Source organism: Fringilla coelebs (genome assembly GCF_963513975.1).
Source record: "Fringilla coelebs genome assembly, chromosome: 19".
NCBI lineage: Eukaryota > Metazoa > Chordata > Aves > Passeriformes > Fringillidae > Fringilla > Fringilla coelebs.
In genome coordinates, this window is record NC_140045.1 from 1,309,483 (window position 1) to 1,325,834 (window position 16,352).

Consider the following 16,352-nt stretch of genomic DNA (forward strand, 5'->3'; position numbering starts at 1 on the left):
TCCCTGGGAGGGCAAAATCCGTCCCTGGGAGGGCAAAATCCGTCCCTGGGAAGGCAAGATCCTTCCCTGGAGGGTGAAATCCATCCCTAGGATGGCAAAATCCTTCCCTGGGAGGGCAAAATCCTTCCCTGGAGGGTAAAATCCATCCCTGGGAGGGCTAAATCCGTCCCTAGGAGGGCAAAATCCTTTCCTGGAGGGTGAAATCCATCCCTGGGAGACCAAAATCCATCCCTGGGAGGGCAGAATCCTTCCCTGGGAAGGTGAAATCCATCCCTAGGATGGCAAAATCCTTCCCTGGAGGGTGAAATCCATCCCTGGGAGGGCAAAATCCTTCTCTTGGAGGTCAAAATTCGTCCCTGGGAGGACAAAATCCCTCGCTGGGAGTGTGGGGAGGGGCTGGGACGGAATTCCCAGAGAAGCTGTGGCTGCCTCTCCCCAAGGCCAGGTCGGAGCCCCCCGGGCTCGTGGCAGGTGTTGATCCCCTGGATCATCACTGGGATCATTTTTAATTCAATCCCCAATCCCTGATCCCTGCTGTGCCTGTGGCTATAGCAGTGTGAGGTCCCTGCTGGCTCTGGGGGCAGCCAGGCTCTGCTGGAATGACTCACTTGGCGTTTTCTGGGCGGTGATTGAGGAGCTGCTGCCCCGGCATCCCCGCCTGGCTGCTCAGCAGCAGGTCCAGATGGATTTCAGGGCTGCAAAAACCACCCCGTGTCTGCAGCAGCAGTCTGTGAGAAATGAAATTTTGTTAAACTCGTTACCCAAATGAGCTCAGAGCTCTGGGGGACCCGCACACAAACCTCATCACGTAGAAATGGTAAATTCTTTTTTTTCCCCCTCAAATTGGAGCTGCTGCATCACATCCGAGGCCCAGGTGGGGCTTTGGGCCCCTGGAGCAGGGCAGGGTGGGCTGGGGACAGCCCAGGACAGCCCTGCTGGGCGCCTTGCAGCAGCATCACCCCTTCCTAAGCTCATTCTTTGCCTTTTTTCCCTTCTTTTTCCCCTCCAAAGGAAGTTTCCATGCAGCAGGGCTGCCCCAGGGGCTGAGCAGCAGAGGCAGCAGGAGCTGCTCATGCAGCATCTCCTTTTCTCAGTGCACTGGAGCGAGCTGGGCAGATAAAGAGGAGACCAAAAACCCCTGGGAACCAACAGAGAGAGGGAGCAGGAGCTGAATTTCGGGCTTGGCGCTGATGCTTGAGGCAGCACAGCAGTGGGGCTTGTCCTTAGAGCCAGGAAATTCCCATTTTTCCCTGAGAAAGAAGGGAAACCCTGAGGGGAAACCCTGCCCAGCTCTCTCACAGGAGCAGCCTGTGGATTTTCTCCTCCTGCCCTCCCTCCCTGAGCAGAAGCAGAGGCTGTGAGGAGAAATGATGGACCCAGAGCCTGGGGAAGGATTGGGGTCGTTCAGCCAGAGCCTGCTGAGTGCATCCAAAAGGTTCATTACGCCCTTGTAGCTTCCATAACATCAAACCCCTGCTGGAAAAGGAGCGAAAACGGGGCTGCTGCCCAGTTTTAACCACCCAGCTCTGCCTGGGATCGCTCTGTCAGGAGCCATCAGTCCCTGGGAGGCTCAGAGTGATAAATGCCCGTGGCAGCGGCGGTATTGATTAAAACCCATCCTGATGCCTCTTCCTGAGGCGTTCCAATGGTTATTGACAGTCCTGGCTGCCCGGCTGGGCTTTCACAGCCCGGGCTGAGGGAGGGTTTATGGAGCCAGGGCGGCAGGGACAGAGCTGGACCGGGGGCACGGAGGGGATGAAACGCTCGGGGCTCTGTGCCCCCCTCCCTGCACCTGGTGTGGCACCAAATCATCTCTGAAAAATCCTCCCTCCCGAGGTGTTTCCCTGAGAGGCCTCAGCTCCTCCTGCCCTGCTGCTTTAGGATGTCATCCAAAAAGGATTTATCCAGCTAGGGAGTTGTTCTAAGGTCATGGCCAAGCACGGCCGGCTGTGCCGAAACTCTGAAAAGTCACAAAGTTTCATTGTCGTTCTTGTTAAGCCTTCTGTCTGTATGATTGCTACTTTTTAATAGAGTTTTGAAATAAAAAGTAATGTAATATAACAGGATATAATAGGATAGAATATAATATAATAGGATGTAATGCAATATAATATAACATAATATAATATAATATAATATAATATAATATAATATAATATAATATAATATAATATAATATAATATAATATAATATAATATAATAATAGGAAATACTATAATATAATAGGATATAATAGGATATAATATGGTATGATATATGATAGGATATAATATAATGTTATATAATGTAATATAATATAATGTTATATAATGTAATATAATATGATATAATATGATATGATATGATATGATATAATATAATATAATATAATAGGATATAAAAGGATATAATAGATATAATATATAATATGATATTATATGATATATGATAGGATATGATATAATATAGTATAATAGGATATAATGTAATATAATAAAATAAATATATAAATAAATAAATAACAACAAATCAACCTTCTAATAACATAAAGTCAAATTCATCTCTTCCCTCATCCTAAAAACCCCAACAAAATCCCACACTGGCCTCAGGAGTTCTGACTGAATTTGGGAATTTGATTTACTTGAGGAGGACGCAGTTCTGCAGTGAGTGAAGCACCCAGAGCAGCTTTTTCTGGTTAGGAAACTGTTGGGTTTTGGGTTTTTTTCTTTATTTTTGTTGAGGTTGGGATTGTAGGTATTTGAGATGATAGGTTGTGTTTGGATTTAGGTGTTTATTAATTTATATTATATATATATATATATAAACCATGTATATATACACCTATATATAACTAATATTACAGTTTATATATCTATAAACTATATATTTTTAATATATGTAACTAATGTTCTAGTTTTATAGCAGTGAGTTTTGCAGTTTTTTATTAATAAGGTGTAAAATGGTTCGTTATTTTTTGTGATAAGGTTTTTCAAGGTTAAACCATCTAATTAAGAAATGGTGCTTAAATTATTTTCACTTTTAATTTAATAATTAATTCTTCAAAGTCCGCACTTCAGACTTTTCTCTTCAATTATAAACTACTGCCTAAACTCATGAAGAAGAATGAAGAAGATTAATTTGTTTCTGCCTTAAAACCTCTACTTTGCTTCATATTTATGACTCCATTCTAAACCCCCAAACTGAAAGTTTTTCACCCTGTGATATGACACACTGCTAACTAATTACACACTCTAATTCTGGTGTTTTCCATCCGTTTGGGAGGGCTGGAATTAGGATTTCCAGCTCCTGATCCCTCTGGAGGTGCCAACCCTGCAGGGGGAGCCTGGCTCTGGGTGAGCTGTGCTGGGTGCAGGGATTTGGGGTGGGATCAGAGTGGAGCAGCCAGTCTGGAATTTCAGATGATGAAATCCATGATTGTCCTCCCAGTGATGAGCTGGGGAGGCCAATCTGGAATTTCAGATTATGAAATTCATTATTAAACTCCCAGTGATGAGCTGGGGAGGCCAATCTTGAATTTCAGACTCTGAAATCCATGATTCAACTCCCAGTGATGAGCTGGGGAGGCCAATCTTGAATTTTAGATGATGAAATCCATGATTATCCTCCAGTGATGAGCTGGGGAAGCCAATCTTGAATTTCAGATTCGGAAATCCATGATTAGGCTCCACTGATGAGCTGGGAAGGCCAGTCTTGAATTTCAGATTATGAAATCAATGATTATCCTCCCAGTGATGAGCTGGGGAGGCCAATCTTGAATTTTGATTCTGAAATCCGTGATTGTCCTCCCAGTGATGAGCTGGAGAGGCCAATCTTGAATTTTGATTCTGAAATCCGTGATTCAGCTCCCAGTGATGAGCTGGGGAGGCCAATCTTGAATTTTGATTCTGAAATCCGTGATTCAGCTCCCAGTGATGAGCTGGGGAGGCCAATCTTGAATTTCAGATTCTGAAATCCATGACTATCCTCCCAGTGATGAGCTGGGGAGGCCCTGGGAGCTGCAGGGAGGTTTTTTTTTTTTTTTGTGGAGCCTTTTCCCAAATGGATCCCTCAGTTATCAAATCATCACCCACTGTCATCGAGGAGGATTCATTTCCTGGCTGCACCTCACAGTCTGTTTGATTCTGCACTTGGATGAAATCAATTCCATCACCTTCTTCTTCTTCATGAGTTTAGGCAGTAGTTTATAGTTGAACAGAAAAGTCTGCAGTGATTCCTCCTGCAGGAGCTGGGATCCTTTTCCCTCCTGCAGGACTTTGGGATCCTTTTTTCTCCTGCAGGATCTTGGGATCCTTTTTCCTCCCTGGAGCTGAGATCCTTTTCCCTCCTGCAGGACTTTGGGATCCTTTTCCCTCCTGCAGGAGCTGGGATCCTTTTCCCTCCTGCAGGACTTTGGGATCCTTTTTCCATTTGAAGGAGCTGAGATCCTTTTTCCTCCTGCAGGAGCTGGGATCCTTTTTCCTCCCTGGAGCTGGGATCCTTTTCCCTCCTGCAGGAGCTGGGATCCTTTTCCCTCCTGCAGGATCTTGGGATCCTTTTTCCTCCTGCAGGATCTTGGGATCCTTTTTCCTCCCTGGAGCTGGGATCCTTTTCCCTCCTGCAGGAGCTGGGATCCTTTTCCCTCCTGCAGGATCTTGGGATCCTTTTTCCATTTGAAGGAGCTGAGATCCTTTTTTCTCCTGCAGGATCTTGGGATCCTTTTCCCCCCTGCAGGAGCAGGTTTCCTCTCCCTGACTGGCTGCTCTGCTGTGATTTCTGCTCTGATTTCCTTCCCATCTGCTTTCCATTCCCACCCTTTTTTTTTTTCCCTGGCAGCTCTGGGTGCCCTGAGCACGCTGTTCATGCCCAGGGCTCCCTTTCCTGCCCCAGCACGTGGTATATGGCACAGGATGATGGAATATGCCTTTGCCCTAAAAATCAATGTTTTAGTTCCTCCCCCCTCCCAGCAGGAAGCTCTCCCAGATACGAGTATTGATTGGTGAGCTAAAAGCCGTGTTTAGATCATAATTGCCCTTTAAATCACTGGGGTGGGGGGTTTGCACCATAATTGCTCTTTAATTCAGTGGGGCTGGGGGGGTTTAGAGTCTAATTGTTCTGTAATTCAGTGGGGCTCATGGATTTGTGCTTAATTGCTCTTTAACTCAGTGGGGCTGGAGGGGGGTTCATTTTAATTATTCTTTAACTCAGTGGGGCTGGGGGGTTTTCACTTTAATTATTTAAATCAGTGGGGTTGGGGGGTTTTATTTTGATTTTTTAAATTTTGATTTTTCCTTTGTGTTTATTTTTCCTGTTATTTTTTCCTTTTAATTTCCTTTCCTTTTTTTTTTTTTTTTTACTTTTACTTTTAATTTTGCTTTTTATTTATTTTGATTTTGATTTTCCAAGCCCTGCTGCTTTCTCACCCGTGCTGTTGTCAGCTTCAAGCAAAGCTCTTTATCTCTCAACCTGTGTTATCTGCAAGGCCCAGAGCTGAGCAGGTCCTGCCCATCTGGGGCTCCTCCAGCAGCTCAGAGCTCACCCCGGGCCCCAATTTCACCCTCCTGGGTGATGCTCGAGATAAAACCCCAACCCCAGGGGCCTCTGCAGAGGGGGAGCAAAGCTGGGATTTCTCCCTTCAAAGGCTGGGATGGATGTGCGGCAGCAGATGGTGTGAACTGCCTGAAAGTCGGCCTGAATTGCCAATTAAGTGTAATTAAAACGGGGCTTATTTATTTGTTTGGCTGCCAAGGGGCGTCGCTTCCCTTTGAACCGGGGGCTGGGCCCTGGTGCTTCCCTGCTCCGGGGGGCTGGGTGGGGATTACGGGAGCTGGGGGGATTTCAGATCCATCCTGGAAATGTTCTGGGGCTTTTCCCAGCCATGGAGGGGATTACAGGAGGTGCTGGGATTTCAGATCCATCCTGGAAATGTTCTGGGGCTTTTTCCAGCCAGGGGATTACGGGAGCTGGGGGGATTTCAGATCCATCCTGGAAATGATCTGGGGCTTTTTCCAGCCATGGAGGGGGTTACAGGAGGTGCTGGGATTTCAGATCCATCCTGGAATGGTTCTGGGGCTTCTTCCAGCCAGGGGATTACAGGAGGTGCTGGGATCTCAGATCCATCCTGGAAATGTTCTGGGGCTTTTTCCAGCCAGGGGATTACGGGAGCTGCTGGGATTTCAGATCCATCCTGGAATGGTTCTGGGGCTTTTTCCAGCCATGGAGGGGGTTACAGGAGCTGCTGGGATTTAGGGCCCATCCTGGAAATGTTCTGGGGCTTTTCCCAGCCAGGGGGTTACAGGAGGTGCTGGGATTTCAGACCCATCCTGGAAATGTGGGGGTTTTTCCAACCAGGAGGTTACAGGAGGTGCTGGGATCTCAGATCCATCCTGGAATGGTTCTGGGGCTTTTCCCAGCCAGCATGGAGAGGGTTACAGGAGGTGCTGGGATTCCAGATCCATCCTGGAAATGTTCTGGGGCTTTTCCCAGCCAGAATCCCTCTCCAGGGTGGGAATGGGGGCAGTGTCCAGAGTCCCATCCTGGGAAGAGGCAATTTGTGGGGGGATTCTTTTGGTTTTGTTTGAAATGGGGCTCAGAGCGACCTGGGAAAGGGAAAAATCCCCTGCCCACGGCTGTGGGGTGGAACTGGATGAGCTCTAAGGTCTCTCCCAGCCCATCCCAGGATTCCTTCCCTTCCCAGGGGGATCCCAGCAGCTTCCCCTGGGCAGTGAGGGGGCTTGGGGGCATTGGCTGTGCCCTGGGTGCCAAATCCCCGCAGAATCTCCATCCTTTCCTGCTCCCTGCCGGTGTTTTCCCGGAGTGGGGTTGTCAGGCACGTCCCTGCCCTGTGCAGGGAGCAGAGGAGCAGCAGGAGCAGCCTGGGGTGCTGCTGAGTGGGAGGGTTTTTCCATGGAAAGGCAGTTTGGAGTGATCCTTTATGGGAACACACAGGGAAATGGAACAGGGAGGGTTTTTTTCCATGTGTGCTCCCACCCTGCTCAGCTCCAGCTGAGTCATCCCTGCGTTCCCACCTCGGGCTCAGGGACATCCATCTCCTTTGGATTCTGAGGAAGAAAAAGAACCCAGCTCCTTCTGCCACAACCCCCAGGCATGGCTCAGATCCTCCTTCTTTATGGGATGGATTGTGGGGTGGTGTTTGCTGCCCTCCCCCTGCTCTGGGAGATTTGGGATTGGTGTGAGGATGTGCCTGGGATTTGGGATTGGTGTGAGGATGTGCCTGGGATTTGAGATTGGTGTGAGGATGTGCCTGGGATTTGGGATTGGTGTGAGGATGATGCTGAGCGTGGTTTTGTCCCCTCTGTGGGGACAGATGTTGTCAAAGTGGTTTGTCCTTCCTGCAGGGCTGGAGTGGGGGAATCCTGCTGGCCCTCCTGGAGCCAGCCTGGGTTTCTGGGCTGGAGCCACAGCCTGTTCCTGCTTCTGCCAGGGACAGGAGTTCTCATTTCAGAGCTCTTCATCCCAGATCCATAAATCAGAGTTTATGGAAGGAAAAATCCCATGCCCTGAGCCTGAACCTTGTCTTCCCCAATCCTCCTTTAGGCCACGTCACTCCCAGCCCTGGCTTTGCTTTTAGCCCTAAAATAGCACCGAGGAACGCTGCAGAGAGCTGCACTTGGAACAAACCCGGGATCCTGTCAGGAATGCTGGGGGATGTGGCTCCTGCTCAGCCAGCAGGGCTCTCCTCAGCTCCATTTCCCTCCCTGTCGGTGTTTTCCTGCTCCCAGTGGGAGATGGGGAATCTCCTGTGGGATTTGTGGGATCCAGCCCCGCTGTGGGGATCCCACCACGGGCTCCTCTCCTGGTCCCCTCCCACCCCACAATCCCTTGAAGTTTGTGTGCAGAACCCCTCTGGTTCTGCTGGAACCGGGTCCCTTGTGGATCAGGGTGGGTGTGGTGCCCCCAGGGCACCCCACTCCCAGTCCCACCTGCCTGGGTGATGGATGGTGCTCCTGGAAGCAGCCTCATGCTTTGGTAATTCCTGGAGAACGGGCAAAAATCCAATCTGTCTGTCCCTCCAGAGGGAGCTGCCATTGATTCTGTGAGTCCAAGGGCTGAGAACAAAGGAGCACTTGATTTATTTTCCTCAGAAATTGATTCCTTATTTTATTTCCCCAGCTCTGAGAGGGGCCCCTCTGCCCAGGCGTGTGCCAGCCCCAGACTGGGAAGTTGGTGCTGCTTCCCTGAGCTGGGTGGGGGATGAGGATGGCAGCTCCAGATGTGGATTTATCCCAGAGCAGATGTGGATTTATCCCCAGCAGATGCAGCCTGGGACTGGAGGAACTCCTTCTAGGAATGGTGTGCAGGGAGAAGGAGTTTTAAACTGACAGAGGGCAGGGTTAGGTGGGATATTGGGAAGGGAAGATGGAGAGGCCCTGGAAAAGAATTCCCAGAGCAACTGTGGCTGCCCCTGCATCCCTGGGAGTGTCCAGGGCCAGGCTGGAGCAGCCTGGGACAGTGGGGGGTGTCCCTGTGGCATTGGATGGGCTTTGAGGTCCCTTCCCATCCCAAATCCTTCCATCCTTATGGGCACTGGGCACTTCCAACTCAAACCTCTGGGCTCGAATGCTTTTATTCATTTATTTTTAAATTAATTTAATTAATGTGCAAAGAGAGCTTTCCAGGCACCTTTGGGATGAAAGGAGCAGCAGGTGAATTTGGATAGTGGGAATGCCAGGAGGAGGGAGTGGGAGGAACTCTGGAGAGCAAGAACTGAGCTGCTCATCCTGTCCCTGGTTTGGAAGGAAATGGTGGAATCCAAGTGGGAATAACCATGGTTCTGTTCTGGGATCCCAACATCTGGGCTGTGGGTCTGTGTTTGTGCTGCTGGCTGCTCCTGGAGCCCGTGCCAGCACCAATTCCTGCTCCCTGCATTTCCAGGCTTCAGCTCTCAGTGCAAAGGACAGGCAGGAGGGAAGGGGAGCTGGGAATAGCATGGAATAAACGGATTAAATCCATGAATGGGGAGAAATGCTGGGCAGGGGGCACAGCTGGGGGGGTGCAGGTGTTCCTGGGGGTGCTGGGATGGTGGCAGGAACGTTTGGGAATGGCAGGAGAAGGCTCTGGGGCTGCTCAGGGTGGGCAGCACCCGCCCCATCCCCAGCTCCAGCCTTATCATCCCAGCCTGGCGCTCCTGATAAATCCCACTTCCCTTTTCAAGTGCTCCTGAGTGGTTTTCCCTGCCTTCCCTCAGAGACTCTCTGTGTCTGATCCCTCTCCCATCAGAAGCTGCTCCCTGCCAAGGCTGGGAGACGTGAGCGTGGCTCAGCCCTGGGAAAGGAGCTGATTAAATTAACTGGGATGTGTAAAATTTCTGCCTCAGATGATTCAGCCAAGCGCTTCCTCTGCTGGGAGCTCTTTCAGGAGCTCTTGGAAGGGAGCAGGAGTTGGTTTGCTCAGAGGACCTGGTGCATGTAATGACGCTGAGCGTGCTGCTGCCGCTGCTGGCCCAGGAATTAATGCTCAAACAGGGAGCTGTGAGGTCAGGGAGGCTCTGGGAATTAGTTCTGCCTGCTGCCAGCAGCACCTGGGCTGGGCCACGTGCTGGCACCACGTGCTGTGTCACCTCTGGCACCTGGCTTGGCTCCTTCCCTGGCAGCAGCCCTGGTGGCACCGTCCCCGTGCGCTTCTGAGCCTCGCCAGGGAAATTCCCCCTGCCCAGGGGGGTTTGGGGGGCTGGGAGCTTCTGGGGCTCTTTTGGGCTGGATTGGTCCTGGAGGGATGTCTGAGAAGGGATTTGGGTGTGGGGCTCTGGCTGAGGTTTGAGGAGGGGTTTGGGGGTCAAACTCTGGGTGATATTTGGGGTAGGATTTGGGTGTTGTCCTCCAAGTGACATTCAGGAGGAATTTGGGTGTTGGGCTCTGGGTGATGTTTGAGAAGGAGTTTGGGAGTTGAGGATCTCAGTGATGTTTGGGGTGGGATTTGGGGGTCAAACTCTGAGTGATGATTTGAGGAGGAATTTGGGTGTTGGGCTCTGGGTGATGTTTAAGTAGGGGTTTGAGCTCAGTGATGCTTGGAGTGGAATTTGGGTGTTGGGTTCTGGCTGATGTTTGAGAAGGGGTTTGGGATTTGAGCTCTGGTTGATGTTTGAGGAGGAATTTGGGGATCAAACTCTGGGTGATATTTGGGGTGGGATTTGGATGTTGTCCTCCAAGTGACATTCAGGAGGAATTTGAGTGTTGAGCTCTCAGTGATGTTTGGGGTGGGATTTGGGGGTCAAACTCTGAGTGATGATTTGAGGAGGAATTTGAGTGTTGGGCTCTCAATGATGTTTGGGGTGGGATTTGGGTGTTGAGTTCTCAGTGATGTTTGGGGTGAGATTTGGGGCTTGAGCTCTGAGTGATTTTTTTTTTTTTGGTGGTGGGATTTGCTCCAGGTGCCGTTCAGGAGGAATTTGGGTGTTGAACTCCCCGTGTTTGGTGGCTGGGACCCCAGTTTGGTGCAGGAGGGAGCTGGTGGGGCCAGTGCTGCTTCTCCAGCACCCTCCAGGCTCCGGCCAGACCCCAGAATAATCCCTGGGAACCAGGGGGAGCTGAAGGGAGCAGCTTTTTCTCCATTCCTGTGCTGCATGGAGGCTCCAAACCAACCCTGCCTCTCTGTTTATGCTCCCCTGAAAGCCTCAGCACGGGCAGGCACCTCTTTGATCTGCCAAAAATGCTGCAAAATGAGTTTTTTCCATGTTGGGGCTGCAGCCACACACCCTGCACAGGGGGCTCCTGGCTGCCCATTCTCACTGAGTGCCAGGGCTCTGGAGCATGGGAAGCCAGTGCTCCCTGCTCAAGCACCCTGAGCCTTCCTAGCAGTAAATAGAAGCTATTTTTAAAAAGAAATCCCTATTTTGACCATAGTTGGGCAGCTCCACCGAGCCTGTTTTGCATTGTTTTTGTTGTCTGAGCGTGACCTTCCCCAGGGTTGGCTTTGCCCAGCCTCGGGGGGCTCATTCCCAGCTTTTCCCTGGGATCTGCTGGGATCCCACCTGCCAGAGGTGTGGATGCCGGGATCCCACCTGCCTGGGAGCCCGCGGGATGCGCTCAGCCACCCCCCAGGGCCGTGCCTAATTGCTGGCACTAATTAAACCTCTCCTGGAGGTGGGAGATAAGAGCAGCAGCGTTTCCTGCCTGGCAGCAGATGCTCCCCAGCACCCATCTGCTCCTCGGCTCCCGGGCCCTTCTGTGCTCCCTGGAATTCCTCCTGCAGCGGGAAAGGGATGAGGAAAACAGGGATGGGGAGGTCTGGAGGAGGGGATGGCGGCAGGGAACGGGTTTGGCTGCTGAGGGGCGCTGGGAGAGCTGTGGCACTGATGGCTTCAGCCCCAGGAGCTGCCAGAATTCCTTGGAAAAAACCTTTAAAAAATGGGGAAAGTTGAGGGAAGACATGGCTGGAATCGTTGGAAAAATCCCTTTAAAACCAGGAAAAGCTGAGGGAGGATGTGGCTGGAATCCTTGGAAAAGGGCTTTAAGCCAGGGAAAGCAGGGATGGAATCCTTGGGAAGAGCCTTTAAACCAAGAGATGCTGAGGGAAGACTTGGCTGCCAGTAATCCTTGGGAAAAAGGCTTTAAAGCAGGGAGAGTTAGGGGAAAACATGGCTGGAATCCTGGAAAAAAGGAATTTAATGAAAAGCATTTAAACCAGGGAAAGCTGAGGGAAGACACAGGTGGAATCTTTTTAAAGGCTTTCCCCAAAGATTCCAGCCCTGATTTCCCTGGTTTAAAGCCTTTCCCAAAGATTCCAGCCCTGCTTTCCCTCAGATTCCCCTGGTTTAAAGCCTTTTCCAAGGATTCCAGCCCTAATTCCCCTATTTTAAAGCTTTCCCCAAGGATTCCAGCCCTGATTCCCCTGTTTTAAAGCCTTTCCCAAGGATTCCAGCCCTGCTTTCCCTGGTTTAAAGCCTTTCCCAAAGATTCCAGCCCTAATTTCCCCCAGATTTCCCTGTTTTAAAGCCTTTCCCAAGGATTCCAGCCCTGATTCCCCTATTTTAAACCCTTTCCCAAGGATTCCAGCCCTAATTCCCCTATTTTAAAGCCTTTCCCGAGGATTCCAGCCCTGCTTTCCCTGGTTTAAAGCCTTTCCCAAGGATTCCATCCCTGCTTTCCCTATTTTAAAGCCTTTCCCAAAGATTCCAGCCCTGCTTTCCCTGGTTTAAAGCCTTTCCCAAGGATTCCATCCCTAATTCCCCTATTTTAAACCCTTTCCCAAGGATTCCATCCCTGATTCCCCTGTTTTAAAGCCTTTCCCGAGGATTCCATCCCTAATTCCCCTATTTTAAAGCCTTTCCCAAGGATTCCATCCCTAATTCCCCTGTTTTAAAGCCTTTCCCCAGGATTCCAGCCCCGCTTTCCCCACCTTTGCCACGGGGAGCAGTTTGCAGCGGGTTTTTCACTGCTCCAGGTGCGAGCTGAGCTCTGGTGGAGCTGGAATCTCCCCTCAGAGGAACATTGGAGCCTTTCCTGCCTTCCCCGTGTTCATCAGCGCCCAAATGATCCCCACAACAGCCCGCTTAATTAGGGATTTTAATTACCCTGCGGAGCGTTCTGCCTCTCCTCCCTTCTCCCCCGCACCTGGGAGAGGGGAGCTGACAAATCTCAGCCCTTGGAAGCTCAGATGGAGCAGGAATTCCTGGAGTCCCCGAGCTTGGAGATGTCCCCAGAGCTTTGCTGGATGAGGAAATGGCTGGGGGGAAAAGTGGGATGGTTTTCCTTCCAGCATCTCCAGCCCAGGGAAGCTCCAGATTGTCCCTCAGCTTTTCCTGGTTTAAAAGCTTTTTTTTCAAGGATTCCAGCCATGCCTTCCTTCAGTTTTCCCTGGTTTAAAGGCTTTTCCCAAGGATTCCAGCCCTGCTTTCCCTCCCCACGTTTGTTCAGCATGCAGATGTTGGGCTACTGCCTGGAGAAGGAGCCTGTGCCAGAGGGGACCAGCCCCTCCCAGGCTCTGCAGGGGTTTTGCAGCTAAACCAGGATTAAAACTGGTCCTAAACCCCTTCAGAGGTGAAATAAATAGGGCAGGAAATCTTTCCCTTTTAATGCCTTTATAAAAGTGATCAGCTCAGGTGGAAAGGCCTGAAGGAACTGCAGTCCCCTGCCACGAGGAGCGATTTAGAGGAGAGGGAAAGTGCAGCTCTGACCCCTCCAAAGCAGAGCAGGGACTCTCATCCTCCTGAAGCAGTGGGGAAATCCCCCGTGGTCACTTTTTCATTTGCCTTTCAGGGTCCCTGGCTCTGCCTGCCCCCTTCCTGGCCAGGATGAGGGGTGACAAAAGTTTTCAGCATCTCTGCAGGCACTGGACCTTGTCCCTGATATCCAGGCATCACCTCCATCTCCTAATTCTGGGTTGGCTCCTTGTTTTTGGGGGTTTATTTGATGAGTTTGGGGGGGGTTTTACCCCGTGGCATCCTGGCTCCGGGGTTATTTGTGTGTCCCCTGAGCTCCCCTCCCTTCCCACCGTGCCGAGGGTGGCACTGAAAGGAGAATTCTCCACAGCAGAGGGGAAACCACCGACTTTTATCAGTGCAGCCAACAAAAGAGCCCTCCCGGCCAGCCATCAGCTCCCAACTTAATTTATTACTCTGCAACCCTTCAAAAAAATGGATAATTCTTTTTTTTACTCATAACAAGAGGGGCTGTGAGCTCCAAGGCTGTGCCAGCAGCGCTCTCAGCTCCGGGGCTTAGGAGAGGTTAAAGCCAGGCCTAAGTGGGAGGAGAAGAAGGAGGAGAGCCAGGATTTGGAGCAGGGTTTGAACCCAGAGTCAACAGAGCCTCGGTGTGTTTGTGCACCAAAGCTGAGCTCAGGGCTAAAGCAAACAGTTTTCATTAAGGAATAATCAAAACTAAAAAGCCGTTTCACATGCTGATAAGGAGGCGGTCGGTTTTTTCACTTGGGCAGCAGTTTAAGCCGCGCTCAAAGCCATTTATCTTTTCTCCAGCGCTGGCTGCAGAGGATATGAAAAATGCAGCAGGCTGCACATATGTAATTAAACTTTTGGCAGAATCCTTGCCCCGCAGCTTTACTGAGAAATTCAATAATGATAAATCGAGTGGAATATCTAAAGGACTTTTTGTGAGCGAGGTTTAAAATGATGTCTGCGGCGCGGGGAGTTATTTGTCGCCTAATTGCCTTGGCACGGCTGCGGGAGCAGCCTGTCTGTGCTGTCAGCTCTTCTCCGCAGCCCGGCCCTCGTTCCGCTCTTATCTCCGCTCCAATTTGCCATTGAGCCTTTCCTGATCGCCAGCCAAGCCCCCGCTTATCCCTAATGACTGTTTTGTTCCCCCAGCCCGGCTTTCCAGCTGGGAATGCTCCTGCCTGCGGGGCTGTCCCGTCCCTCCCGAGCTGGCAGCGGTGGCATCGCTGCTCTGTCATTATCCTTTCCTTTCATGCTCCGTTCCGTCCCTCCAGCCGCCTCTGAAAACGATGCCGGGATCGTCTCCCTGCTCTTGGTGTCGTGGTTTCGTGTTCACACTGTCCCTCCAAGCCCTCCTCGGTCCTTCCCCTGGAAAAGCTGCGCCGATTCTTTCCCATTCCCACAGATTTTCCTCACCCCTGTGGCATCCCCCCCATCCATTCCCACTACTGGCCTCGGTGGGGCTTCAGATCTCAATTTTTTATTATTTTTCCCCCAATAGGACCAAGCAGACTAGTAGAAAATGATATGTAAAATATTAAAATAATCATTAATGAGGCGTCTTGAACACCTGAGGAGGTGGCAGTGAAGCAACAGAGCTGGGCTGGGCTTTTGTTTTTGTTGGTTGGCTTCTAACTGAAAGAGGGGAGGATTAGATGGGATATTGGGAAAGAATTCCTGGCTGGGGGGGTGGGGAGGGGTTGGGGTGGAATTCCCAGAGCAGCTGTGGCTGCCCCTGCATCCCTGGGAGTGTCCAGGGCCAGGCTGGAGCAGCCTGGGACAGTGGGGGTGTCCCTGTGGCACTGGATGGGCTTTGAGGTCCCTTCCCATCCGAAATCCTTCCATCCTTATGGGCACTGCTCCACTGGGCACTTCCAACTCAAACCTCTGGGCTTGAATGCTTTTATTCATTTATTTTTAAATTAATTTAATTAATGTGCAAAGAGAGCTTTCCAGGCACCTTTGGGATGAAAGGAGCAGCATGGATAGTGGGAATGCCAGGAGGAGGGAATGGGAGGAACTCTGGGGAGCAAGAACTGAGCTGCTCATCCTCTCCCTATGGCAGGGGTGATGCTGGGTGAGCTTTGAGGTGCCTTCCCCCCCCAGAACCATTCCATGATTCCATGAAAATCTGCCCGTTGTGGCGTTTTATGGAACACTTGGAGCTTTCTGGGGCTTTGCCACAGCCCAGAATCCCTTTACCCCTCCCTGGAAACCCTTTGGTGCCCGAGGGGGATTCCTGCTCCCATTTCATTTACCAGCAAACCTGCAGTTCGTTTGTAAAAGCAAATCTCTTCTTCCCATCCATCAGCCAGTGGAATCCTCCCCATTGTTCCTTTTTTATCTCCACCAGCTGGTTGGGAAAGACAAATCCAGCGTTCCCCTGGCTGCCCCTCTGCATCCCCGCTCCAGCTGCAGCTCCAGAGGGCCGTGCTGACCCCGGGGCTGTGCCCTGTGGCTCAGCCTGGGCAGGGCTGAGCTGTTTGTGGGGACAGGGGACGTGTGCCAAGCCAGGGGAGCCGTGCCAGGAGCAGGGATTGCATCCCGAGGTGGCACCGCCGTGCCAGGGCCGCCCGTGCCAGCATTCCCACAGTGCCTGGGCCAGGCTGCTCCCTGGGATCTGTTTGTCCTTGTCATGCTTCAAACTAAATGTTTATCCTTGTCCCCACGGGCTGGAGCAGAGCTGAGGCTCTGCCACCAAGTGTCACGGCCGGGGCTGGCGTTTGGGGACAGCCAGCTCTGCGTGGCCGTGACAGGGACAATGTCTGCCTGGGCAGCGCCTTGCTGTGTTTGCAGAGGGATGGTGGCAGTGCTGGCTCTGTGCTGGGGCCAGCCAGGGCTGCTGCTGTCACCTGTGACACCAGGGAATGCACCTGCCTCTGCCCAGGGCGAGGGCGTGGCTCTCACCTGGCTTGTGGCACCAAAAATCCCCCCAAAATCCCTCAAAAATCCCTCAAAAATCCCCCCCAAATCCCTCAAAAATCCCCCTGAAATCCCTCAAAAATCCCCCTAAAAATCCAGGGGATGTGGCCTCAGCCGTGCCCAGGGAGGCTCAGGCTGGAATTTCCTGGTGGGAGAGGTGGGCAGGTGTTGGAAGGGGCGGCTCAGGGTGGTGTATCCCCACCTTGGCTGACCCCAGTGTTTTTTATCCCCACCTTGGCTGACCCCAGTGGTTTTTATCCCCACCTTGGCTGACCCTGATATTTTCTGTCCCCTCCTTGGCTGACCCCAGTGTTTTTTATCCCC

General features: G+C 51.4%; 1 protein-coding gene across 1 annotated transcript in view; it reads left to right on the forward strand.

Moving 5' to 3' along the window:
* The window catches only part of SLC39A11 (solute carrier family 39 member 11), an 82,079-nt gene that overhangs the window by 23,878 nt on the left and 41,849 nt on the right, over window positions 1-16,352 (forward strand). The window lies entirely within an intron of this gene.